This window comes from Ischnura elegans, unplaced genomic scaffold (assembly GCF_921293095.1).
Source record: "Ischnura elegans unplaced genomic scaffold, ioIscEleg1.1, whole genome shotgun sequence".
NCBI lineage: Eukaryota > Metazoa > Arthropoda > Insecta > Odonata > Coenagrionidae > Ischnura > Ischnura elegans.
Window position 1 is genome coordinate 75,623 of NW_025791702.1, and position 7,542 is coordinate 83,164.

General features: G+C 36.3%; 1 long non-coding RNA gene across 1 annotated transcript; it reads right to left on the minus strand.

The window, feature by feature from the left end:
- Positions 1–3,905: 3,905 nt before the first annotated feature.
- Positions 3,906–6,795, minus strand: LOC124173529. Its single transcript, XR_006868599.1, has 2 exons — positions 4,479–6,795; positions 3,906–4,380 (listed from the first exon to the last, which is right to left on the minus strand). It is a non-coding gene; the product is annotated as an uncharacterized LOC124173529 (long non-coding RNA).
- Positions 6,796–7,542: the final 747 nt, after the last annotated feature.

Here is a 7,542-nt window from a genome sequence, read left to right on the forward strand (position 1 = left end):
TAAGTTTTATGGTGAACATCAGAGATGAGAGAATAGGAAAGAGAGCAATCAACTGAAGCCAAATATAATGCATCACATGTAGTTTCTTCGTCACGGTACTAAATCAATTCTATCACGCAATCATCAAATCGAGGAACTCGACTACATCAGTACTAAACTCCAGTGTAGACATGCAATTATAACACGTAATCAGTAGAAAAACATCAAAGGCATTTATTTAATACTAGTTGCAGAGAATTTTCACCGCCGAAACTTTTTCTTGAGACATAATAATGTCGCTGTTAGCAGACGGTGCCTGCTCTTGGAAGTACTGCTTTCATTAGTTTGTTAACCCCGACGACAAAGACATATAATGGATAAATTCGTCATTCGGAAAAATAAAAACTAACGTCCAATCTATCGGGATAGCCGAATAATCCACGAATGGGAACGAAAACGTATTAATCTCGTGATATGAGAACGGATGCTATTTTGACCCCGGTAATCCGACGTTCGGGCCCCGAACGAGAAACAAGACACTGCCGAATTCCACTGCTAAGCTCCGCCTCTCCCAGTATGAAAAACTTGGGTAGCAGTTTACATAACCATTTCATATATTTTTCTGTGTTTAACGGAATATTGACTCGTAATTATAAATACTCGCTTTATTTACTTTTAAAAATCATATTAAACCTTGGCTGTAATAATGATACGCATCGAAAAGCTCATTTATGAAATCAGCTGTTTGTAGAGGGTATGAGAACATTACGAATAATTCAGACTGGTGGTTATAAAAATCTAGGGTTAAGCAATTTTTAAAAAATTTTATGCATCCACCGAGATTATTACAACGACATCGATATACAGGCGAAGCAGAAATCAGCCAATATATTCTTGTCGTGATCTGTCGTAGTGACTTTCTGATTTACGTTTTCGTCATAACAAAATGCAGTAATCGAGTCGGTATTCTTAAGTTTTCTCAAGAGTAGAGTGTGAACAAGTGATTTTTTAACATTATGGTATGAATAGACTGACGGAAACATATTATCTAAGCAATGGACTAGCTGAGGTTGCAAAAACGGATGTTTTGGCGTTACGACCACTTTAAAAAATAGTTTTCACGATTAAAAATAGGTTATCGGATCACTTATTCAACAGTAAAGTGTGATCAAGTGAATAGTAACGGTCTTGATTGAGTTAACTGCAGGAAATAATTAATTTAAACAAAATTCGAGTACACCACGCCGAAAACTTGCGTGGTTATATTACAGTCATTAAACTGACTGAAATAATTGATGGAAAATATAGAATCTAGACGTGCAGTAATGCCAAAAACATTATAGAACCAATCAATGATTGATATTGCAAACTTTGTTTGTGAAATGTTTCTTGCTATTCTAATTTACATCAGCCACCATACGACCCACATAGCATGTTAACTCATGTCAAGTTTGAGTTTTCCTTACCATGTCAAGGTTGACTCTTTGAAGCTGCCAAATCCAGCCCATATCAAGCTACCGAACTTCTTTTTTCCCTTGTGGCGTCTAGGCTGAAATATTTTCTGGTCAGAAAGCTCACTCACTCACATGTTACACAATTTATTCACCTATGGCAAGCAAAAACACACTGTGTTGTACAGCATAAGCAATGGCCATGTATTTGATTCCGAGAATTACCATTGAAAGCAATATTTTTTCCTCAGGCTCTAGGGTAAGATTTTCATAGCCCATGGAATCTCTAATTCAGTGTCAAAAATATACAATCAGTGGTGGCTGTTCATTTACCCCAGGTTAATACATAAGAGTGCCAATTTGGTAACCAATACTTAGGAGTCCTATTTCAGGTTTGAATATTTTAATATGGTAAAAAAGAAACGATACTTTATCCTGAAAATGTTTGAATTTATTCCAAACATTGGAGCCTTAATTAAAGGAGATAATTTGGACCCATGCACCTGAAGACTCAAGGAACATCAAAGCCAGATTAATCAAAGAAAAATTACATTAAGGTTCTAAATCATTGTCTGCAAAGTGTATTAAAGAAAAGGTTCTCGTTAAATCCTGCAGGATGTATATGAGGAGAATGGATCGTTTAAGTATAAGACCAAATCAGTGTATGCATGTTTCTCAAAGTCTGCCACTAAAATTCCTTGTGATGATGTCTACATGCATGGAAAGAGCTGAGATATCAAGTTCTTTATACATTTATGATATAAAATTGTGCTATCACCACTAAAATGTTATAGAAACTAGTGTATATGAAGCCATCCATTCACCTTGGAGCCAAAAGCAATAACCCTCGGAATGGACACAATTTGATTATATTTGATTTGGTGCTAGAATGCTTAATTATCAACGGATTTGGTTCAAACTAAATTTAAAACGTCCAAAATATTGTGAGTATCTAATCGTAGTGAGTGAGTTTAGGCACAGAGGTTTGAGTAGTTTAGGAAATATCTGAGAGGTATGTGGTTGAGAAATGGAATTTTTCACTTGTAAAATTCAAAATGTATGTTTACAATCAGTAATCATGGAGGGATATTGAGGTGAGGCTACTAAAAGCTTCATAGTACTATCATAAATAAGTGCATTGAGTTTGAAAACGATAGCATTATTAGATCCTACGATATCATCAGATTTGCGTTTGAACCATATGGTACGACGAAATTTTGACCCAAAACCTTATTTTGCCATATATAGGATAATTACCGACGGATTTCGGCGAAATATGTCTTAAAACGATCACAATTATGTGTAGTACATGCGTGCAGAGTTTGGGAGCGATGCGACTCGTGGTTAAAACTGTAGCTCAAGAGTTATCACCGTTCAGATTTTTCGCGTGAAATTTTTCAACTCAGTATAATGGACAAATATGTAGCATTAGGTAATTCAAGGCGAATTTTGACAGGAGACGCTTAAAAGGTCTATAGAACTAAAAGAAATAAGAGTGAAGTGTCTCCAAGCGATTGCATTTATAGTTCCAGAGATAACCGTGGTTTTATATGTATTGGGGTATAGCGTGAAGGGATTTTGACCCAAAACCTTATTTTGCCATATATAGGATAATTACCGACGGATTTCGGCGAAATATGTCTTAAAACGATCACAATTATGTGTACTACATGCGTGCAGAGTTTGGGAGCGATGCGACTCATGGTTAAAACTGTAGCTCAAGAGTTATCACCGTTCAGATTTTTCGCGTGAAATTTTTCAACTCAGTATAATGGACAAATATGTAGCATTAGGTAATTCAAGGCGAATTTTGACAGGAGACGCTTAAAAGGTCTATAGAACTAAAAGAAATAAGAGTGAAGTGTCTCCAAGCGATTGCATTTATAGTTCCAGAGATAACCGTGGTTTTATATGTATTGGGGTATAGCGTGAAGGGATTTTGACCCAAAACCTTATTTTGCCATATATAGGATAATTACCGACGGATTTCGGCGAAATATGTCTTAAAACGATCACAATTATGTGTAGTACATGCGTGCAGAGTTTGGGAGCGATGCGACTCATGGTTAAAACTGTAGCTCAAGAGTTATAACGGTCAGATTTTTCGCGTGAAATTTTTCAACTCAGTATAATGGACAAATATGTAGCATTAGGTAATTCAAGGCGAATTTTGACAGGAGACGCTTAAAAGGTCTATAGAACTAAAAGAAATAAGAGTGAAGTGTCTCCAAGCGATTGAATTTATAGTTCCAGAGATAACCGTGGTTTTATATGTATTGGGGTATAGCGTGAAGGGATTTTGACCCAAAACCTTATTTTGCCATATATAGGATAATTACCGACGGATTTCGGCGAAATATGTCTTAAAACGATCACAATTATGTGTAGTACATGCGTGCAGAGTTTGGGAGCGATGCGACTCATGGTTAAAACTGTAGCTCAAGAGTTATCACCGGTCAGATTTTTCGCGTGAAAATTTTCAACTCAGTATCATGGTGGGACGGATTTAAAAACATTGATGTGATCGAATCAAATATTTGTGGGGAGTTTTGGTGCCACAAAGTCGATAGCTCGAATAATGTACTGTCATATGTGCACGTCCCAGTTCCTAGAGTAAGATTAGTGATGGAATGTTAGACATTGTGTGGAAACCAAATTCAAGAGGCATTTCGATCGGACAAGTTTAGAACGTTGGGGTAATTAATTCAAATTTTTTTGTGCAGTTTAAGTGCTACCAAAATGAACAGTTTCAAATAATATCAGCAAAGGTTTGTCACATAGAGAAATATTTCCTTGTCAGCATTCACCAAGGACTCCAACAGCATGGGACATAACTCCAACAGCATAAGACATGGAGACCACAGGCTTTCTTTCAGGCAAACTTCTCATGCAGCAGACGTGGTTTAAATGATCAGGACAGACCCGTTCCTACATGCCAGAGGACGTGAATCTGAAAGAAAGTTAAAATCTGACATATATCGATATCCCTTCGGCTCACACTTAAATTGAATTCCTGTCAATAGAGCCTTCCTTCAAGTGAAGATATACCATGAAACATTCTCCAATTGTACCATGCATGAAGTTATAAGTCACTGCAATTCAGTGTGCATAATTATTTAGTTTAAAAAAGTTTTAGTTAAAAAAATATTTGTATGTGATAGTGTTCGTAGTTTAAACGAGGATATATTCGAAAATGTGGATTGTACAGCACAGCAATTCCAGTCATAAGCTTCCTAAAATAACCGACATTCTCCCTGATGTAAGATCCGATGTGATCCTCCAAGACCTGAAATGGAATTACAGAGACTATTAAAACGATACATGTAACTTTCACAGGTTGTAAAATCTCACACATTAACCAAACACAAGAATGAAGTTGAAATGTCGTTCAGCATTTGTCAGGTGTTTGAAAGGCTGTTCATGGCAATGTACAAGGTATATCATATTCTCAAATAACACAAGCTAGTTCATGCTATTAGTGAATACACGACTTATATATTACAATCTCAGGATGTCAACATGACATTTCTAGATTCCAACTCAATATCATTTATAATTTCAAAAATATCCCTTTTCAAGTGCCTGATATTTTGCAAAGGCAATATTTCCAATAAAATCCTAAGTTTCCTAACTTTAAATAATATCCTAAGTGACGTTCCAAAGAAAATTAATGTGTTTTCATATTTCATGCGATCACTCGGAAAAACTCCTATGTCAAACTTTTCTCCTCGAAATTACATTTCTCGACCGATGTACTCAGGATGACTATTAAATTTATCACATATTCACACCTTCCATTCCCATAAAATATACTTGCCGTCAGAATCGAAATTTTTTAATTATTCCACCCGATATCCAGAAGAAATTATCATAGGGCGTTAGCTTGGCCCAAAACTTTTTACAACTCACCGTCACCGTTACAACTCTTTCACGTCCACGACTCAAGTACAAAGTTTTACACGGATTTCCCGAATAACATGGTATTTAAAAATCCGAATTGCTGTGTATCTTGTTCTAGAATGTGTGTTGATGTGAAATAACACGTAAAACATTGCTTGGTGGCCACTTTGTGTTAAATAAACGGCTTTTTCCGTCATCTCGACTGCTCGGCGTGGCATTTCGGAGTAAACTTAGGACAGGAATTTAGTGTACATTGTGGGATTAAAAATCTGAAACCAAGTGATTGTCGTAAACACACGTTGTATGGTGTTGACAAAGATAAGAATTACATTTCTGTCTCGACGGTATAGCATATTATCGCCTTAGAGTTTGAAGTTAGGAGAAGGCAACCAGTACTGCATTATAATTTTTTTTCCAAAATCGGTACGGTGCGGCGTGGGTTTCTGGACTACGAAACACGTTACATGCTGTAAGTTTTATGGTGAACATCAGAGATGAGAGAATAGGAAAGAGAGCAATCAACTGAAGCCAAATATAATGCATCACATGTAGTTTCTTCGTCACGGTACTAAATCAATTCTATCACGCAATCATCAAATCGAGGAACTCGACTACATCATTACTAAACTCCAGTGTAGACATGCAATTATAACACGTAATCAGTAGAAAAACATCAAAGGCATTTATTTAATACTGGTTGCAGAGAATTTTCTCCGCCGAAAGTTTTTCTTGAGACATAATTTCGCTGTTAGCAGACGGTGCCTGCTCTTGGAAGTACTGCTTTCATTAGTTTGATAACCCCGACGAAAAAGACATATAATGGATAAATTCGTCATTCGTAAAAATAAAAACTAACGTCCAATCGATCGGGATAGCCGAATAATCCACGAATGGGAACGAAAACGTATTAATCTCGTGATATGAGAACGGATGCTATTTTGACCCCGGTAATCCGACGTTCGGGCCCCGAACGAGAAACAAGACACTGCCGAATTCCACTGCTAAGCTCCGCCTCTCCCAGTATGAAAAACTTGGGTAGCAGTTTACATAACCATTTCATATATTTTTCTGTGTTTAACGGAATATTGACTCGTAATTATAAATACTCGCTTTATTTACTTTTAAAAATCATATTAAACCTTGGCTGTAATAATGATACGCATCGAAAAGCTCATTTATGAAATCAGCTGTTTGTAGAGGGTATGAGAACATTACGAAAAATTCGGATGTTTTGGCGTTACGACCACTTTAAAAAATAGTTTTCACGATTAAAAATAGGTTACCGGATCACTTATTCTTCTAATTATTCAACAGTAAAGTGTGATCAAGTGAATAGTAACGGTCTTGATTGAGTTAACTGCAGGAAATAATTAATTTAAACAAAATTCGAGTACACCACGCCGAAAACTTGCGTGGTTATATTACAGTCATTAAACTGACTTAAATAATTGATGGAAAATGTAGAATCTGGACGGCATTAATGCCAAAAACATTATAAAACCAATCAATGATTGATATTGCAAACTTTGTTTGGGAAATGTTTCTTGCTATTCTAATTTACATCAGCCACCATACGACCCACATAGCATGTTAACTCATGTCAAGTTTGAGTTTTCCTTACCATGTCAAGGTTGACTCTTTGAAGCTGCCAAATCCAGCCCATATCAAGTTACCGAACTTCTTATTTCCCTTGTGGCGTCTAGGCTGAAATATTTTCTGGTCAGAAAGCTCACTCACTCACATGTAACACAATTTATTCACCTATGGCAAGCAAAAACACACTGTGTTGTACAGCATAAGCAATGGCCATGTATTTGATTCCGAGATTTACCATTGAAAGTAATATTTTTTCCTCAGGCTCTAGGGTAAGATTTTCATAGCCCATGGAATCTCTAATTCAGTGTCAAAAATATACAATCAGTGGTGGCTGTTCATTTACCCCAGGTTAATACATAAGAGTGCCAATTTGGTAACCAATACTTAGGAGTCCTATTTCAGGTTTGAATATTTTAATATGGTAAAAAAGAAACGATACTTTATCCTGAAAATGTTTGAATTTATTCCAAACATTGGAGCCTTAATTAAAGGAGATAATTTGGACCCATGCACCTGAAGACTCAGGGAACATCAAAGCCAGAGTAATCAAAGAAAAATTATATTAAGGTTCTAAATCATTGTCTGCAAAGTGTATTAAAGGACAGGTTCTCGTTAA